The sequence below is a fragment of the Lepisma saccharinum genome, chromosome 6, assembly GCF_977018435.1.
Source record: "Lepisma saccharinum chromosome 6, izLepSacc3.1, whole genome shotgun sequence".
NCBI classification, from domain to species: domain Eukaryota; kingdom Metazoa; phylum Arthropoda; class Insecta; order Zygentoma; family Lepismatidae; genus Lepisma; species Lepisma saccharinum.
This window is the reverse complement of record NC_139234.1, coordinates 9,215,186-9,237,071: the sequence shown is the minus strand read 5'-3', so window position 1 is coordinate 9,237,071 and position 21,886 is coordinate 9,215,186. Positions and strand designations below refer to the sequence as shown.

Below are 21,886 nucleotides of genomic sequence, written 5' to 3'. Positions count from 1 at the left end.
AAAATGTTCGCATCTGGGGGACTGAGAATCCTCGTCAAATCGTTGAAGTTGTGCGTGATGTGTTTTGCGCCATTATATCTACTAAAGTGTACGGTCTGTACTTCTTTCACGAAGAAACTGTGACTGGACAAACATTCCTACACATGCTTACTACAAATTACCTTAATAACAGACTGCCAGGCCGCTGGATTGGGCGATCTACTCAAAATGATCAACAGTTACTATGTTGGCCACCAAGATCCCCGGATTTTACCCCCTGTGATTTTTTTTTCTGTGGGGACATCTAAAAGACATCGCGTACAAACTTCCTCTACCCGCAGATTTCAATTAACTGAAAAAGCGCATTACTGCTGCAGTGCAAACTGTTGATGCATACATGTTGAAACGGATCTGGGCAGAATTGGATTATCGAATTGATGTATGCAGGGTAACAAAGGGGACTCACATAGAACATTTGTGAGATACTGTGTTCAAAATTTTATCAAAAAAACTTGGACAGTTTTAGGAATTACATGTTAAATTTAAAGCAATTTGGACGAAAAATAAAAAATATATAAGGAGTTGAAATCGTTCACATCATTTTGAAGCAGCCCGTATTTGTCGTGTTTTAATTTACTAATTGAAAAGTAGTGTACAAACTTAAAGAAACTCAGACCTCATCTCCCTCACAATCTTGACGAGGCGCGTACCCACCACGTGTCTCTTCGATGTTGCCAATTCTTGTAAGAAGGACACCCACGTGGACATGTGGTGGCCACATAAGGCTTGAGTTTCTATACGTTTTTCTGGAACTATATATACAGGGTGTCCGGATTGTAACTGACAGTTTAAATAGATATAACATTTAAAAAATCGAGCTTTTTTTTAACAAAGCATTGCAAAAGCGATAGTACACTTGTGAGTTTGGTTCAGCAAATTTTCATACATGTACAGCTAGCGATGGTTGCGATAGTGTTGCTCAAACAAAAGAAAAAGTTTAATGTGCGTGGTGGTATCCAGAGACAAAAATTGTTGTGTAAGTGCAACGATACTTTCGCCGTGTGTTTATCAAGGATCACAAGACAGTCCAAAATTGAATGTTTGGTGTGCTTTGACGTATGATGAAGTCATAGGCCCATTCTTTTTCGAGGAACAAACGGTAACAGGAAAGACATTCTTAAACTTGCTGAAAAACTTTGCAGTTCCCAATTACGCCATTTACAGCCGAGAGTAATATTGCAACTGGATGGGGCCCGCCACATTGGAGCCGACAGGTGAGGGAGTATCTTACTGGGGAATTTCCTGAGCGTTGGATCGGACGTGATGGGCCAATTTCCTAGTCACCCCGCTCTCCAGATGTTACCCCTCTAGATATCTTTCTTTGGGGGTACATCAAAGACATGCATTCTGAATGCTCTTGCTTCTGCAGCCCCTCAGATGCTACAGAACACGTGGAGGAGATTGAATGCAGACTGGACATTCTCCGTGCAACAAACGAAACTCATGTGGAACTATATTAAGCTATACTGAGCTGTAACTCCATCCAATAAAACTTTGCGAGTTTACCGTCAAAATGTATGTTTTGCTTCTAGCTACTCCTTACCATATTAAAAAAAAAAGAAATTTGAAAACTGTCAGTCCTGCTCTGGACACCCTGTATGTCAGCACCGTAACCGTGCGGTCAAAGGCTTCAGGCTTTGGGCTCGGGCTACGGGACGCGCGCTGGTTCGAGTCTCCTGGGGGAAAGCGTAACCACTTTTCTCCTGAGAGTTCGGCCAGTATGTGGGGCCGGTGGCCACCCATCATCGTGAGGAAATTGTGGCCTTACGAATGAATAGCGTAACCCGGTCATGGAAGCCATCAACGACTGAGGGTTCGTCGTGCTGACCACACGTTACCCTGTAACTTGTTGGCTGATCGCCCACCTCTGCTGAGGCATGTGGGAGCGAGACTGGCAGTCGGTAGGTAGGCCTCAAGGAGGGCTGTTACGACAAGGAAATCGAAGAGTTATTGACACATCTCTTCCTCCCCCTTTCATTTTCTACAAATTACAATTTATGGTCATTTCAGCTTTGCATTTGCCTTTTCATAGCTTCACTATGAAAGCAATAGTCGTTGAGGGCCAAAGCCTGTCAGACTTGGCGCATCGAGTTGAATCGCTTCTGTAGAGCTCCAACGCCGAAAAATACGAGCGGGATCAAGAATCGAGCCTGCGATCGTTCGCTACGAAGGCGAGAATTATCACCAATCGGTTACACGGAAACCAGAAAAACAAACCACACTGTTATACAGTGCTGGGCACATTTGCTGGTAGAGGTATGCAGATCAATCTATAGTATTGGCGGATATTTTTGCCAGGAAACATTGACGTTGACGCAAGCGAGATAACGGGAAGGGCAGGGGGCAAGAAATGCTATGCTTCGGTGGTCATGGCAGCTAAAGTTTTCTCTTATACTCTTTCTTCCTTTCTTCCCATTTCACTATACTTCTCTCTTGCTAGCTCTGTTCCTCTGTGTCTGTTTCTCTTTCGTCATCTGTGTTTCGCTATGCCCTTCTCTCTTTCTTTCATTGTTTCTGCAAGTCCTTTGCTTTTCCTGTGTTCTCTATGTCCTCTCTTCCTTCCTCTGTTTCTCTGACCTTCCCTCTTCTTTCCTCTGTTTCACTGACCTTCTCTCTTCTTTCCTGATTCTCTATGTTCTTTTATTGTTCCTCCTCTGTTTCTCTATGTTCTTTTCTCTTCCCTAATCTGTTTCCATATATCCTTCTCTCTTTCTTCGTCTGTTTTCATATTTCCTTCTCTCTCCTTTGTGAGCGTCCCTTCATCGTTTCATCAATCATCACTGATTCTCATTATCATATTTAGAATTAGCAAAAAGTAGCAGAAAAGCGACGCTAAATAACAAAAATTAAATTGAAATCGAATCTGCTCTTCTTTCTTCCTGTGTTCATCTGTATTCCTCCTTTCTTTTCATCTTACTCTTCGTTTCTAAATTCTTTATTTGCTCCTCCATTTTTCATTTTTCCGCTGCTCCTCTATTTTTCTTCATCTCTTTCTTTTTTCTACCTTCTTATCTTCCTTTGTTTCTACCTTCTTTTCTTTATTTGCCTTCTCTGTCTTCTTCTTTCGGTTTCTTTTACTTCTTCCATTCTGTCTCTCTCTCTTTTTCACCTAGGTGCGTCTCCTAAATTCTGTTATGAATGATTTTGAAAAATTTTGACGTGGGTCGGCAAAGGTTATTTTACGGTAGGCTAGTGCCCCCTTGTTGGCGACGCATCTCCCATGGAAATATAGTTAGCTACCAGGCACATAGAATTAAGAATTGTAAATACATAGTTTCTATAAATTAGTTATACAAAAGTAACCGTTAATTGTGAAGAAAGTGTATTTGTAACAGAAATGTTTTATACATCAATGAATACAGCATATCTTCAAGTTTTCTCTACAAGTGTTCAATATGTGATCCTTTCGTCACACGGCAAATGTCTCAGCGGTATTCGATTTCCTGCCAAACCCTTTGAAGCATGTCTGCATCGATGGTCGCAGCTGCCTGCGTTATCCGGACCCGCAGCTCGTCGACGTTGCTGGGAAGAGGGGGAACAAACACACGTTCTTTAATGTAGCCCCCGGATAGAGAAATCCATGGGGACAAATCAGGCGAACGAGGTGGCCACGGAATCGTTCCACCACGACCAATCCAAGTCGGTACTTCACGATTGAGGTAGGCGGTTACTTCTTTATGAAAATGCGGAGGAAAATGAAATCAGCACCCATATCTTCACGCAACTGTGGCATTAGATAATTCTCAAGCATGTCCACGTATGATATGCCTCTGACAGTGGGCTCGGCAAAAAATATGACTGGCGCAATACTAGAGAAGATAAGCAAACGCTCACGCCTCCAGTGGCGCCGTCTGAAACTAACAACTGGAAGCAAATGACGTGGGACAATAAAATTGAAGATATACTGTATTCATTCATGTATAAACCATTTCTGTTACACATACACTTTCTTCACAATTAACTGTTACTTTTGTATATCTAATTTATAGAAACCCTGTATTTGAGTATATCATTGACGTCGTCATAGTAACAAAATAATAACAGTTCGGGATATAGTGATAAAATGTTTCTATGAAAACGTAATTTGCAAATGTGTTTTCTTTCCTAGAAATATCCAGGTGATTGTAAATCTAGTTATATAACCAGCCCACGGAAATGTACCTTCTCATTCGCCAATTGTCCAAAATACTTTTCAGTTTAATATCAGTACACACATAATTAATCAACAATGTGATGAATATTATCAACATATATTCAATAGTATATAATTTATAACCCGTATTAGTTTTATTTATATACATACAGTAGAATGCACAAATATTGCTCGGCAAATTGTTTATGACTATTTTCATAAATTTTTCTCTTGTATCCTACGTGTTTTTAAGGAATATATTTTTACATAAGCTGGTGCAGAGATTGTCAGCAGCTTGTTTGACATTTTATTTCAATTCTTGAAACTCTCATTGGATAAACTAAAGATCATGAACAAGGTGATGGACAATTTCGTTTGGTAATACGTAAGCATCCACTGTATGTACATATATATTTAAATCCCCCCTCTAAAAGAAACAACACATCAGCATGGTGGGATGATATTGCCACTTACTTGGTGGTAGGATAGGTGCCTCACTTCACTTCTCTGTGAAGCTGCACAGGTTTGGCGACGTTTTCGCGGATGCACTGTTCATTGTTCATTTCTCGGGTTCCGCTGGAAGAGGTTGTCAAATAGTCCCGCCGCTCCTGACGAGAGCACGCACACACTGTTTCTGCTTGAGGGCGTGTGTGGGTGGGGTAAAGGGTAAAGGGGGCCTTCCTTCGGTTCGCTCCAAGAACACGTGCTTCAAACAAGAAGCAGTGTTGCAAACACATTGGTTCGGGAAATCCCTGTACGTAGCTGTCTATTGGCCTTTTTTTTTACTCAGGTTAGTAGGGACTGAACCTGCAGGTTTTAAAAAGAGATCCGAACCAGTGCGCAATGTGCTTGCGCTGGGGTCAGACCCGCAACCCACTACGTCATCGGAGAGACCTGAAATTTACGAAGACTGTACACACCAGTCCGTGGAAATGATAGTGTACGACCAAGCTAATTCCCGGCGTGGGGACCGTCTCTATGGCAGTGACCCGCTGTTGCCGCGATCAGCTACGAACAAACTTGCGGTCAAACAGCCAATTAGACAGCGTTGTTAAAGGTCCAGGAATTTTGAGTAACTTCAATTTCGGTCCAGGAGAGAAAATCAGCAAGCGTAAATGGGTTCTGAACCGCAATTAACGTTTTTATCTGCAAAGTATTTCAATTTGGTCCACGAACCTTTTTTCCCGGATCAATTTAAATTCGGTCCAGGAACTTTTTTCCCGGATCAATTTAAATTCGGTCCAGGAACTTTTTTCCCGGATCAATTTAAATTCGGTCCAGGAACTTTTTTTCCCGGATCAATTTAAATTCGGTCCAGGAACTTTTTTCCCGGATCAATTTAAATTCGGTCCAGGAACTTTTTCCCGGATCAATTTAAATTCGGTCCAGGAACTTTTTTTCCCGGATCAATTTAAATTCGGTCCAGGAACTTTTTTCCCGGATCAATTTAAATTCGGTCCAGGAACTTTTTCCCGGATCAATTTAAATTCGGTCCAGGAACTTTTTTCCCGGATCAATTTAAATTCGGTCCAGGAACTTTTTTCCCGGATCAATTTAAATTCGGTCCAGGAACTTTTTTCCCAGATCAATTTAAATTCGGTCCAGGAACTTTTTTCCCGGATCAATTTAAATAGCGTCCAGGAACCTTTTTTTCCGAGTGAATTTAAATACTGTCCAGGAACAATTTTTCCATAAAACTAGGCGCAACTTGGACCGAAATTAAATTGTGCGAGGAAGAAGGTTCCGGTCCTGTTGCAGAACCTGATAGAACCCATTAGAATTTATCGGTTCCTGGACCCTTTCACAACCCTGCAATTAGGCCTACCGCTGCCCCCTGTTTCGGCAACAAGCAGCAACATTAAAATGCTTCCCTCCCGAAGCAACCAGCAGGGAAACAGTATCTTGTCAAAATAACCGCTCTGCGCTGTGAATGGGGGCCGGAAGATAGCTTAGCCGAGGCATAGTAGGAAACATGCATACGGCTCTACCGAGAAGAGAAGAACTCTGAAAACTCTCGTACCAAAGTGGACAGTCATTTGTTTTCTCCTTTCGTTCCCGCTTCGCTCGTGCCTATGTGCTCTGCGTTGCCACATTCAAATGACTCGAACGTGTCGAGGAATGGAATATCATCTTCTGTTTTGCATGCAAGTGTAAGGAACATTTATGCTTATTCATTGTACAGTCACCGGTAACATAAATGTGACACTTAGATCCTGATATACTCGCTTTCCTGCAAGGTGTTATGTGTGTTGCCTAACTCTAAGACGTTGGTAGAAGTTGCCATTGGAAATTTGTTAATAAAATCCACTTATCACTGTAGAGTTAGGCAACACACATGACGCCTTGCAGGCAAGTGAGTATATCAGGATCTAAGTATCACATTTATGTTACCGGTGACTATAAGGCAACGAACAACTTAGCAACTCAGGAGCAAGGTAACAATGCAATCAGCGGATTGCATCGTTCAATCTCCTGCTGTTCAGATTTGAAGTCTCGGCAGCACCATAGGCGTAACTTTGGACCTAACTTTTTTTTTTTGGGGGGGGGCAAAATCGAATTACTTGGGGCTTAACTTTGGGACAGAATCAAAAAGTTTTGTATCCCATAAAATAGCGTCCAGGACTATTTTGCCAAATAACTGTTACATTTGCGAAATCATGAAAATTACTCATTAGTCCCAGAAGGTTAACAAAAATACAATTAACTTGTACATTTTAATGAAGTTGAAAATGATTGATTGATTTGGTTTATTTTACTTCGCGTTTTGTGCCTCTTGGCTAATTTGCGAAGATGGGGATGAGTGATGAAATGATAAAATTGATGAATGGACATTCACAAACAACCAAGTCCGAGCGGGATTCGAACCCGGGACCCTTGGCGTCGCAGCGTGATGTGCTGACCACTTTTTTTTATATATATAAAAGGAAATACCCCCTACACGGAGGTATCCCCCACCATTCACACTTTTTCTCTCTTTTACACTTTTCAATTGTTGCAGTTTTTCAGTTTCTTATCATCCGGACAAACACACAAATACTCATGCCTTACCCGGGACTCGAACCCGGAACCCCTGGCTTTGTAGCGCGCTATGCTAACCACTCCGTCACGGAGGTCGACACTCGGCCACAGGGTCCGGCTAATGAAGTTGAAAATTTGGAGGGCACGTACCCCCCTTGTCTCTGCCAAGTTGCGCCTATGTACGGCGCGACAGTGTTTTCTCTCTTTGTGCTACAATTGTACAGAGGTTTTAGAATGACAGAAACATCGCTGATGACGTAGTGGTAATGCTGTCGCCTTGTAATCAAAGAGGTCCCGGATTCGATCACCAGTGGAGGCACGTAGTGGTTCGAATACTACTTTTAACCTTTCTAAGAGGCCTAAAACTTTGTTGTTATAAAATGAAAAATGACAAAATATTGAATTTAATATAGGGGTATTCCACGGAAAATGGTCTTACTCTATATAACGATTGATTCATTTGGTGTTTTAAGTCCGCTTTATGCACAGTAAGGCTAATCGGAACTGGACCTACAGTTTAAAGCGGGATCCGAACCACTATGTGCCTCCACCGGGTATCGAACCCGGGACCCCTCGATTACAAGACGACGACGCTATCCCTGCACCATCAGGGAGTCCCTAATACACCATGTAAGTAACAAAATATATTAATCTGGAAATCATTATTGTTGTAATTGCGTTAAGGTTAAAATATTTGTGAATGCATATAATTTGCAACACATTTTTGTTAATGCTTTCATGTTCAGGCTGTCATCATACTAATTTTTTTTCATTTGTTGGCAGATACCACCGAGTACATAATTCTATAAAATGAGTTCGTTATGAATATTATAACCGAATCATATGTCTGGAATCTTACATTTTTTGTGTGAATGTCACGCTGGAATGCTCATATAGGTTCCTCACACATTTCGAAAACCACATCACATCGGATCCCACCACGAAAATTTGCTAAGAAAATTGAAATAGCTTATATCGAATTTTTGCTCCCGCGCTGACAAGATAGTTATTTTAAAAATATATGTGAGAGTGGTGACATAGATCATGGGTTGGCAAACCTGATGGGAATTTGCTTGCTGAAAACTTCCACGCTTTTAATTTCCTGAAGAATAACCTTGACGTAGGGCTATGGGGTGCGTGCGAACAGTACAGCCTCTTGTTTCAATAGCTGATAAACACGCTTGCAATGGAAAACGAGTAAGAATAAATGTTGTGCTTTGAACAGTATTGCCAACCCAACGAACGAAGAAGACCATTTCAAGTGTGCAGTCAAGTCGGGATGTTTCGTGTGGTTATATGGCCATTGGTCAGTACTTTTATAACTCTTAGTATCATGCTATCTGTGTCTGCTGACAAAATTCCGGATTGTCAGTGTGGCAACCGAGGTTACATGCCACTATAATATCACTCTTTCTCACTTCTCCCATAAAACCGCTCTTTACGAGGCTTATTCGTCGCAAACCCCTGATTAGCATGGTGCCAGTCATGATCCTTAAATAGTTTCTTACTCCCTTTTCTCCCTTGAAATTAGCAATCTGGAAAAATTCCCCCTGACTTGAACCTTTCATTAATGTCTACAATCCGTATAAAGTGAACTGGCGATCAGGGTGCGAAAGCATTGAAGATTATTTGGGGGGAGGGAAGATCTTAATCTACACACACACACACAAACATATACACAAATATATAAATATTTATACGTATAATACATATACTTTTATACATAAAGAAAACTAATTCCTTTAGTGACTGGTTAAGGATGTCAATAAAGGCAAAATAGTTGAAATATTTTTAATATGTTTTAAGTTTTTGTTTAGTTATTGCTTTCTATTACTATAAATCAATTAGATTTCATAGTTATATTTGTCTTGCATTGTTCTTTTACCTTTATTATGAATATATTAGAACATTTGTTATTGGTGTAAGATCTGTGAAAGGTCTCTTGAATGAGAGAGTGAAAGTATGCAACACTCACACATTACCTTGTGTGTGTTTTCGATACTATCCTTAGTAAAGCATATTTGAAGTAAAAAATAATTGCTCGCCTCTTGTTTTTATAACACTCTCCCCCGGAAATTTTTGGTGGGGTCTTTTGAAGCCAAGATTGTTGGTGGGGGGATATCTCCCCTGTCCCCCCAGGATTTCGCAACTTATGGACACTCACAACGATCAACTATGATCAGGCCGGACTCGAACCCGGGACCCTTGGTGTCGTATCGCGCTGTGCTAACCACTGCGGGCGATCAAAAGCATTTCAAAATATCTAATTAGATTGGGCTTCATGATGAAGAAAACCCGGTGTAGGTATCTCAACGAATGAATGAATGAATTATTTTGGAGGGGTTCGTCGGCACATATGGCCCATTTTACACCCTTCAAAGTATGCGAGGAATGGTATAAGCCAAGAGTGTCCAAACTTTTTCACATGCAGGGCCGGTGATGATTAAACAGTTGGTCGCTGTCATATTGCATTTCATTTATGCTGAAAATTTTGCCTCAAAATTGTGTATAGAATTTTATACCGAGCTGGTCGCACGAAACAACTTGACGGGATGATGTAGCCCGTAAACTGTTCTTTGAGCGACCCTGTTGTAAGCTATAGAGGTTAGGGTTACAAACCATTGAAGCACTCTGTATATGGTTGCCAGTATATTTCACGAATATTCTAATGCTTGATAAAAAAAATTCCTTTAACATAAATGAAAATTTTCGTTTTTAATTGTGTTTCCTTCCTTGTAATTTAGAAATGAAAGTTTAATGTTACATTAATGTGCACATTCCTTGCATCCACCTCGCATAACAATATAATGCCAAACTGTCCAGTGTTTCCATAAAACTTGTTTCTGTGGAAGGTCCCGAGTTCGATACCCGGTGGAGAGGTACACTTCACTGGTTCTGATCCCACTTTAAATTGTATGCCCAGTCCCGATTAGCATATCTGTGCATAAAGAGAACTTAAAACCCAGAACCAGATATTTATCCAGAATTTTCCATTCGGAGGTGTAAGGCTGATTTTGGGGAATATAAAGGTAAATTTGGTGACAAATGACCATAAATTCTACTGTATTGAAATACAATTATCGGGTGTTAGAAGCAGGGACCTGTAACGTAACCCAACTTGTAACGCTGTCAAGTTACGAACGGAACTATCGATATGCGTTACAATGGCATTGGCGTTCCACACAGTACCGGACAGATTGGACCTACCTACAACCTGGGTAAATTAGGCGTACCGTTACTCAACGACCCATTCGCTTCAGGTACTGAGTGGAACGGGTCTCGGATGGAACGGGTACGATCGTACCCGTACATACTGTACCTGAACGGTGGCTACCGGGTACGAAATGGAACCACAAGTTGGTAACCGGTACTGAAGCACAATGACCAGCTCTTGTTATTAAAATACCGGTACGTGGATAGAAATGGATGAAGCGGGTAACATTTGTAACAGGAACTTACAGTACGTATCATAACAGTTTACTGTCAATCAACATTCCACAGCAGCAAATGGAATACCGATAAATATACACTTCTTTGTTTAAAACTAATTATAATAACTTTAGAAAAAAGTAATTCGTGATCTTTCTGGATTTTATTTATCCGAAAAATATGTATAAATGCTATCTAGTTTATCTTTCATTAATTTGTTAATAATGGTATCAGCTATGCAAAAATTTTGAAGACCGTCACTCTGGCAAATTATTAACAATAGAAACAATTAGTTTCAACAAGCTCATGTATATTATACTAATTACAACGACCTGCGCAGAAGGTCGATATTCGTCATTCAGGCAACCTGTTACTAGGAGGCATGTGCAGTAGGCCCCATTACTTTTAAAATAGGTAGAGAAGTGAAATTGAGTTTGAAGGTAGATTATGCTAATTAGAGCACGGCTAAATCAACATGATTGTGGAAAACCGGAAGTTGATGGACGCCATATTGAAAAATGTTACTTCTTAAGATAGAGGAGTGAAACTCGGTTCAACGATAGCTTATACTAATTAAAGCATGGCAAATAAACATGATTGTGGAAAACCGGAAGTTGATGGACGCCATATTGAAAAATGTTACTTCTTAAGATAGAGAAGTGAAATTCGGCTTGAAGGTAGCTTATGGAAACTAGAGCATGGCAAATCAACGTGATTCCGGAAAACCGGAAGTTGGTGGACGCCATATTGAAAAATGTTACTTCTTAAGATAGAGAAGTAAAATTAGGCTTGAGGGTAGCTTATGGGAATTAGAGCATGGCAAATCAACATGATTGTGGAAAACCGGAAGTTGGTGGACGTCATATTGAAAAATGTTACTTCTTAAGATAGAGAAGTGAAATTCGGCTTGAGGGTAGCTTATGGGAATTAGAGCATGGCAAATCAACATGATTGTGGAAAACCGGAAGTTGATGGACGCCATATTGAAAAATGTTGCTTCTTAAGATAGAGAAGTGAAATTCGGCTTGAGGGTAGCTTATGGGAATTAGAGCATGTCAAATCAACGTGATTCCGGAAAACCGGAAGTTGGTGGACGCCATATTGAAATACGTTAATTCTTAAGATAGAGGAGTGAAATTCGGTTTTATGATATTATGGATATTACTGCATTGGAAATCAACATGATTAGGGAAAACCGGACGTTAACGGAAAAATTTACTTTAATATTCCTCTTTCCTTTGGTGATTGCTTATGTTAATTAGAACATGGTCAATTTATATGATATTATATAACCGAAAGTCGATGGACGGCATAATGAAAAATGCAATTTATTAAGATGAAGAAGTGAAATTCGGTTAGATTATTGCGCTTACTAATTCGAACATGGACAATGCATATGCTGTCTGTAAAACTGGAAGTTGATAGATGCCATGTTGAAAAAGAAATACATTTGAGTGTCGATTTAGTTTTCATTTATTAAAAATTAAATATGAATTCCATCAAACTCAGGTTTTCCAGAATCATGTTCATTTGTCATGCTCTAATTCCCATAAGCTACCATGAAACCAAATTTCACTCCTCTTTCTTAAGAAGTAACGTCTTTCAATATGGCGTCCACCAAATTCCGGTTTTCCACAATCATGTTGATTTTCCATGCTGTAATTTCCATAATCTACCATCAAACCAAATTTCACATTTTTCAATATGGCGTCCACCAACTTCCGGTTTTCCACAATCATGTTTATTTGCCATGCACTAATTACCATAAGTTACCATTAAACCGAATTTCACTCGTATATCTTAAGGAATAGCATTTTTCAATATGACGTCCATCAACTTCCGGTTTTCCACAATCATGTTGATTTAACATGCACTAATTAGCAAGATCTACCACCAAATCGAATTTCTCTTTTCTATCTTAAGAAGTAACGTTTTTCAATATGGCGTCCATGAACTTCCGGTTTTCCACAATCATGTCAATTTGCCATGCTCTAATTCACATAAGCTACCGTCAAACCGAATTTCACTTCTCTATCTTAAGAAGTAACATTTTTCAATATGGTGTTCATCAACTTCCGGTTTTCCACAATCATGTTGATTTAACATGCACTAATTAGCAAGATCTACCACCAAACCGAATTTCACTTCTCTATCATAAGAAGTAATATTTTTCAATATGGCGTCCATGAACTTCCGGTTTTCCACAATCATGTTGATTTGCCATACACGAATTAGCATATGCTACCACCAAATCGAATTTCTCTTCTCTATCTTAAGAAGTAACGTTTTTCAATATGGCGTCCATCAACTTCCGGTTTTCCACAATCATGTTGATTTAACATGTACTAATTAGCAAGATCTACCACCAAACCGAATTTCACTTCTTTATCATAAGAAGTAACATTTTTCAATATGGCGTCCACCAACTTCCGGTTTTCCACAATCTTGTTGATTTGCCATACACGAATTAGCATATGCTACCGTCAAACCGAATTTCACGTCTCTTTCTTAAGAAGTAACATATTTCAATATGGCGTCCATCAACTTCCGGTTATCCACAATCATGTTGATTTAACATGCACTAATTAGCAAGATCTACCACCAAATCGAATTTCTCTTCTCTATCTTAAGAAGTAACGTTTTTCAATATGGCGTCCATGAACTTCCGGTTTTCCACAATCATGTCAATTTGCCATGCTCTAATTCACATAAGCAAGCTACCGTCAAACCGAATTTCACTTCTATATCTTAAGAAGTAACATTTTCAATATGGCGTCCATCAACTTCCGGTTTTCAACAATAATGTTGATTTAACATGCACTAATTAGCAAGATCTACCACCAAACCGAATTTCACTTCTCTATCTTAAGAAGTGACATTTTTCAATATGGCGTCTAATTTCCAGTTTTACCAAAATAATTTTGATTGGCAATGCCAGGTCAACCCGAATTTCAGATCTGTAGCTTAGATGGCAACATTTCTCAATATGGCGTACATTAACTTTCCCTTCTTTCCACATGTATTATTAGTCGGTAATATTCTAATTACATAAACTATCATCATGTCGAACTTTCAATATCTTGCTTGAAAATATATTTTTAAATATGTTCACCTTGCACCCAATATTACGTGTATTGGTTATCTAAAAGTAACATTATTAATAACAAATCTCACGATTCCATATTTATTTATATATATACAATTTATATTTTATTGCCTACAACCTCAATTAATATTAGTTCTTATCGATTTTTCAAGAATTCAACAATGAAAGTTTTAAAGTGAAGAGTTACGTGACATATATTTTCTGATCCATTCAATACCCATTTGATTTGCTGAAAATAGGTTTTGTTACAATTGTACCCGATCCTAAAGTTCAGATATACCCATCATGAATTTGTACCGGTATCATTCTAAGGAGCGGTACGTACCGTAACGGAACCGGCATTCAGATAAGGAACAAGTTCCATGCTTTCTGGTACGGGTATTTTAACGTTCCACTCTGTTTATCCAAAGCTGTCGTCCCCGAAGCACTCTCGGGTACGAACGGAACGGTATAGCAGAAGCGTTACTGTTCGCCTTACCAATAGGTTCTGGTATTTTCCTTGGAACGGTCCACAGCACTTGGGCCGGTACGCGGTACCCGGTACGGAAATAACGCGGAACGGTGACAAATACCAATGAATTGCGTTACGTTACAGGTCCCTGGTTAGAAGCGCTTTGGGGGGGGGGGGGTTGACTGACATGTTCGACTCTTCCTCCTTAGCAACATCCATGCAATTGGGTCAGGTCAGGTGGGTTCAAGGAAGTTTCTCTGGGAATAAAAAGTCGTATTCTATTGGTCTCCTATCATTTGCTTAACTTTTAGAATATACCCAACCGCACGGAGATAAAATGTAATGTTAGACGTTAAAAACCACAAAGCTGTAGCATTTGACGACGACTTCTTCTTCTTTTTTTTGTAGCGTGAATGCAATGTAGCATAAGATATCCGAATCCCGAACCCTTGTTACATCCTTGAACATTTGATTCAGATTTTTACATTCAAAGAAATATATATATATTCAGAAATTTCCACATGTCTGCTGACGCCATAATAACAGTCGAAAAGTCCTAATGTAATCACCTGCACGTAATTCACTAATAATACTTTTTCTCGTTACATAGAAATTTGTTAGTGATGAAATGAAAGATAATGTCATGGTGATTAAATCACAGAAGCAAGAGGTTCACGCTGGAATATACTAGATGTCCCAACGGGATTAAAGAAGGCGAATACAGCTCATACTCGAGTTACATTGTTGAAGAAAGAAAGTAAACTGTGTGACGGACTTCTATGTTCGAGTTTTCTTTAGCCCTACTCTGAGAAGGTTTCAGTGCAGGTCATTCAGAGTCGTCATTCTCCCGACAGCAGGAGGATCAGGTAGGTAACTGAACTGATTACTCAACAAGGAACGTAACACCCTGGCTAAGATATCCGTATCCAGAACCCTGAATCAGATATCCAAAACCCGAACCGTGTATCAAATTTCCGAATTCCGAACCCCATATCAGATATCCGTATCCCGAGCCCTCATCAGATAACCGAATCCCGAACCCTGGATAGGATATTCCAAACCGGAATCCTGGATCCGTTATTCGATTCCCGGATCTCATATACCAATCTATTAGCATCCGATGTAGTTTAAGGTTAAAGGTTAAGATACGGGATCAAGTTATGCTCGGGAGGGAGACCGCAATCGGAAGCACCATCGAAGCTTTATCGCGAAAACCGTGGATAACGCAAGTAGATACTCTATGATTGGATTGAAAATGAGGCGTAAGAACCAGAACCAAACAAGGCGAAACACAGCCATTGTGAACGTCTCTCAGACGCTGGAGCACAGGAGCTTGTTTTGAAACGGACGATGGCTGACCGATTCTACGCTACAGAATTAGAGACCGTTTCATGGTTGTAAAACATCATCTTTTGGGGCAACGGAATTCAATGTCACTTGTATCTATCTGTCTACTCTCTTTACGTGATACCTTCCTTGCGAATTCTTTACCTTACACGCCCAGTAAGAGCATTAAGTTCGTTAGTTGGTCTTTGAACATACAAATATTAATTTAGTAAAACAAATCGAAGCAAATAAAAATATGTGGTGCGTGCATGTGTTTATGTACACTTGCACACGTAAATTCATCTTTATTTGGTTCTGTAGTACCTCTGAGAAATAATTTTATTTTAAACAAGCTTCTCTTGCCCCAGCGTGGTATCATGCGAGTCCTGCATAGTTACATTGTCTACGCGTAATTTTGTTCACAATCTAAATTGATTATGTGTAAATATAAACTGTAGTTGTCTGGATATAGATGCGTACCATCATTGTTTACAGAGATTACATTGTCTACGAGTAGATGTTGACTATTCGTTGTTTCCAAGATTATGATGTACACAGGTATTAGATAGTACACATTGACTATGTCTGTATGTAGTCCATCGTTGCCTATGAGTAGATTCCGAACATCGTTATCTGCGCATAGATTTAGATTCGGACCATTGTTGTTCACGCTCAGATGCGGACCATTATTCACGCGGTCCACCTTTGTCTCTGCGTAAACGTGGACTATTCGTCTTTGCAAATTTTAGGTACGCTTATCAGTCGTTGTCTATGGGTAAATACAAGCCATCGTTGTCTACGCGTTGACTGTCACTGTCAGTCTTTATAACATTCACAATTTTATTGTCGCGATAATAATCTTTGATAAGAAGAAGGAGAATTCATTATTACTGTTACTGTTCTAAGAAATGTATTATGGGATATGATGTAACACACGAAACTCGGTAAGTTGATTTCTGTATTTTATTTATAACAATAATTTATATACGGTATTTTGTGCTTGTTGCTAATTCAAAACCAAACAGCAACAATTATGGTGACCCAGCCAGGATTCTTGAATGTAATATATAGTGTGGAAGTTATCTTCTGAATACTTTAAATAAGACATGGATCGGAAGCAACCAATACAATCTAAGAACGAGAGTTTTCTTAAGATCTGATTTCGTCGATAGTTTCAGGGAAAATGAAACTAATGAAGAAAAGGCTGACCCAATGAAGGATATTATTTGTTGCAGTAACATTGAAGCAGATTCCCGTCTTGTGAAGTGCAATGACTGCAATAAATGGGAACATTTGGAATATAGAGGTTTGACTGTAATGCACTGGGTATTATTTAGTTGTACCAGTGAACACTATTTTTGTAAATCTTGTAAACCAGACTTTGATACATTTTTGTTAAAATCGTTTACAAGCACAGTGAATCCAAACTTGGACAAGGTTATTGTTGCTGTTTGCTTTGAATTAGCAAGAAGCACAATATACTGTATATAAATTCTTGTTATAAATAAAATACAGAAATCAACTTACCGAGTTTCGTGTATTACATCATATCCCATAATACATTTCTTAAAACAGTAACAGTGATAATGAATTCTCCTTCTTCTTATCAAAGATTATTATCGTGACAATAAAATTGTGAATGTTATAAAGAATATCAGTCACATTACGAATATTATTATATCCCTGTTTACAGGCACTTGGGACAGATTCTAACCCTAGGCCAAGATTTCTACATCCCGGCTACACATCATACGCTCTGCTGAATCTGGGAGCCACAACGCCATCACAATGGGAAATAGTCATTAGTGAACTATTTCGCGTAAAGGAGAAGGCTGTTGTGCAAAAACTATACCATCCTGTACAACTCTTACACAACAACGAGGAGCAAAAAAATAATAAAATGTTGTCCACAATGAATGCTTGAAATAAACGTTCTCATGGTAGCGGATATAGAAGAGACGACGAGCGCAATCTGCTTATTACGTCACTATAATTATTGAAAGCACGAATGTGCATGAAGAGCAGAGATACCCGGTGGTGGCACATTGCACAGTGGTTCGCATGGGCGTCGGGAGAGGGGGTAGAACGGGTCGGTGGACCCCTCTGGAAATTAACATCGTTCATTTAAAGATACAAGAAAGCCGAAAGTTTGTTACTCTTATTGTTAAGAACAGAAATGAAGTTCCTTTAGTTAGTATTCGAACAGAAAAATCAAAGTAAAATTGCATTGGATCGAAAACATTGAGTGAAAATGCAGGAAAAAGATTACAATCTACCATTCCATCCAAAGAACAAATGGTACCACAGTTTTCAAAATTCTAATAATTACAGTTGTAGGTGAGAGGTCACACAACAAACTTTATGAAAAAAAATTCTCCATAACATTTAAAGCCTTTTCTTGAACGAGACGTGCAAAGGTTAATATCAAAATGTATTTCAGATACTAACTGCATAAAATGCAAAATAAATAATAGAAAATAGTTGTGCTGGTATTCACTCGTTTGGTGGATCGAGTCTTCCCATTTATATAATAATAATAATAATAATATTATTATTATTTTTTCGAATAAAATTTATTTTTGTTAGTTTATAATAATTGTATTTTTATAATCACATTTATAACCGTGGTAATAATAATAATATTTATCTCCTGTCCAACTTTTATAATTTGCCCGACCCCCCCCCCCCCCTGCAAAAATTTCTGGCGACGCCCATGGTGGTTCGGATCTCACTTTAGTCCCGAATAGCAGAATATCGATGCATAAAGTGGACTTAAAACAAGAATTCAAACTAAGAGCGGAGAACATTATTTAGAACTGGGGACGTGAATTTTACATTAATTTATCCTCGAATTCCATGTTGCTCTTTTTACTTCTCAATCTGTGCCTTGTGTGTTGCACTTATTGTTGTGCACAACCTTGCATTTAATATGTAGCTTCCCGAACGATTGAGGAGTTATACTAAATGTAAAATCTACTGGTGTCCGACTCTGGGAAGTTATTTCTATCTGCCAATCGTCTTCGAGGGGCGTATGCTGGACCGAGTGGCAATCTCTCTTGCCACCTGACATTTGCCAAGCTTTGCTTGTTGCTATGTTTAGCGCAATTAAATGAAGTACAATGAGCCAACTTTTTCTCCCGCGCTCACTCGCAACAACCCCTCTCGTCTGCAACCGTGAGAGGGAGGACACTACACACTTACAATAGGTTTGGCAACATGGGGTGTCTCCGATTCTCCTTTAATAGGGGTGATCAATGAAAAGTAACTAATGTAGGTGTCAGCACGATAGTTGTATCATCACGCTTTTGTTGGGCAATTGTTCTCCCATTTAAATACATGGGGAATTGGATCCCGAACGTGCTGTTATTATGTTGGACCATCATCAGTGCTGTAAAACTAGGATAAAAGAAGAAAAGGTGACCGCCAACAACAGAAAATATATCGGAACTCAAGAAAACCTCAACATTTGCTCAGTTTTTGTTTACGTCACTTGCAATTTTCACAATTAGGTGCTTCACTATTGTGAGTCCGTTAAAGAATAATACTTAAAAATTCCTTAAGACTGTGTTTTTATTTTTATAGTTGTTATAATAACTTCAACTTACTCTTTTTTATTAGATGATATCTCACATCTTTTGACATGGCTAGTAAATATGATCCTCTGTTTTATATATACGCATTTTATCGAGAAGAATAGTAATAAAAAATATCTTATATTGCATGTTTCGTGACCTCTAAGGTGTTCTTATTTACAGCAATTATAATTTTGAAAGTGTTGTAACTAAAAAAAAACAGAGGACGTAAGTACGAGGGGAAAATGTCTGCTTAATAGAAGGAAAACATAGGTTAATACCGTATTAAATTATCGGATGGAGATACTCGTAATAATGTATATCATACGCACACACACACACTTAATACATTTTTTGTGGATAATTTAGGGAGTTTATTCGATTCCTATCCGCGCCATTAAATTACGCATACTTTCAACAACAAACAAAAAAGTGTGTAGTTCCTAAATGTTTGTGTTATTAACCCATGGCAGTTAAGGTCGATCCAAATGGCGTATAAACGTACAATATTTAGCACGTTCAAACTATCCTGCTGTTGCGCTTTAATACGTATATTAATTATTAGGTTCAGAAGTATGTAATTTTCGGAAGCTTATAACTTGCTACATAATCTTAAAGCTTTACATGAGAAACTCTTACCTTCGGTGAAAATAACTTTTGAATAGCCATTCCATCCCGTTCGAATGTAAAGCTAAGGGCAATCAAATGAAGAACAAAATTCTCTTGGAACACAATGAGGGTGGCGCCGCCACCGGAAAATTTGACAGTGATCAGCCCCATTGTTGCGTTAATGCCTCTGCATCAGGCTCTTTGGCTAAATGAGATTAAAATCAGACGGTATTAAATCAAATTAAATTAATTATTAAATTAAGCGGCATCCCCGTTGGCGTAGTGGTAACGTCGTTTCTTCGTAATCAAAGGGTTTGATACCCAGTGGCAATGCGTAGTGGTTCCGATCCAACTTTAAACTGTAGATCCAGTCCCGATTAGCCTATCTGTGCATAAAGTGGGCTTAAAACAAGAATTAAAAATAAAGGGAACTCCATAAAAAGCCATAAAGTAATCGACGAGAGCCGAGAACAATTAAACCGATCGCTGGTTCGTTGCTTTCCATCCGCCACTTCAGAAAGCGCCTGGTTCAATTACGCATTTGCATTTTCGTGTTTGTAACTTGTCATGTGGTGTATGTGCTCAGATGCGGGTTCACAGAGAGGCGGTGGAGGCGATCACCCCTTCTAACTTCCCAGAGGCATTTTACATACAGTTTTGACGCACTATTTTCAATCCATATTTATTACTATTTGTATGCCAGTATAGTTCGTTTCATTGCTGTGCTACTTATATTAAAGTATTTTAATTCTGTGATTGTCCATTATCATTATTTATTGTTTCTTCTTTTTTTTGTAATTCTGTATTGAGCATTCATACTGTTCACAGTATAATTCTAGACAAAGGTTTCTTTGTTAAGTTTATAGCGACAGGGCGGAGACATGATAATGATTTAAGAAAGCAATAAACTTCCATTACTTCATGGATTCTAACCTATGATTCTTCTTCTTATGATGTGTTAAGCTAACTCTCTAGACCATTCTGTCTGTAAATGTTGACCTTAAATTCATGTAAGTTTAGTTTCTAGGTTCCACAAATGTAGTCTAAACAGAGTTTTGAAAAAAAATGTATAACATTGCATAGCGAGTCTAACATAGAGAAATCAGTTTTTCGCCCGCCATCTTGAAACGTGCGTTGATAGATTTTGCTCAACTATATTACAAGACCTGTCCTCGAAGGTATCTAATGGCTGTAACTGATTGATTTGGTTTACTTTCCTTCGCTTTTCTGCCACTGTTGGCTAATCTTGAAGATGAGAATGAAATTGATGAAGAGACACTCATTAAAAATACCCAATCCCAGGCCGGGATTCGAACCCACGAACTCTGGTGTTGTAGCATAGCGCTACGGAGGTCGGCTAACTAATGGCTGTAAGAATTTAACCTTGGGATCTCTCCGTATACGGAAGTTATCTTGGTGAGGAAGCTTGTGAGTTTCGCCCTTGGCCCTCTTAAACAATGTCCTATATTTTAAAGATGTTGTTTCAAATTGTAACGCAAGCTATGCTTAACACTACTATGCGTTTTGTTCCCTAATCTCCAATATAATTAAGTCTACACAGGATTTTGAAAATGTAAAAAATGACGTCAATTTTCGATGCCATCCAACTACCGTATAAAAATGACCGAGACTGTTTTTAAGGTATTAAAATGCTATTACATATTTATCCTAATTAATGCAATTTTGTGACTCAGTTTTAAGAAACATATTTATTGTTCACATGATTGAAATTTTTAATTAGTATAATATTTTGATGCAGAATGAAATATTCAAATTTAAATTTGAAATATTTTCTTATGTCTCAATACTGTACTGTAGGCCTATGTCATAACACTTAATCATATATCTTGTATCAGTGTGCGTCTGTTTTTAATATACTGACGCCATGTTTACTTCTCCTATGAAAAATACACTAAAATATAGTTACATTCACTGTTACCAGTTGCCATAAAATTTACAAAATTCTACCGTTAAAATTAGCAGCCTGCCTGTTAATTTACAAAATAGGGACACGATCGTCTTCTATTTAAAATTGAATATTTTATCATGCACAAAGGAAGGTTATAATTAGAGTCATAAGCATATTTTTTAAAAAAAAACAATCATTAAAATTACATTAATGGCCGTTAATACTTTAAAAGCGGTCATAGTCATTTTATTTTACGGTTCTTGGATGACAGTGGAAATTCACGGCCTTAAAACTT

At 38.6% G+C, this 21,886-nt stretch overlaps 1 protein-coding gene across 5 annotated transcripts in view; it reads right to left on the bottom strand.

The window, feature by feature from the left end:
- Nucleotides 1–21,886, bottom strand: part of LOC145988546 (uncharacterized) — a 193,963-nt gene that overhangs the window by 147,948 nt on the left and 24,129 nt on the right. The window contains exon 1 of one of the 5 annotated variants that reach the window (XM_083123469.1): nucleotides 4,646–4,710. The exons of the other annotated variants lie outside the window; for them this stretch is intronic. The gene's annotated coding sequence lies outside the window, so the exon portion shown is untranslated. Of the gene's footprint in view, nucleotides 1–4,645; nucleotides 4,711–21,886 lie in introns of those variants that run through there. 5 annotated transcript variants of the gene reach the window in all.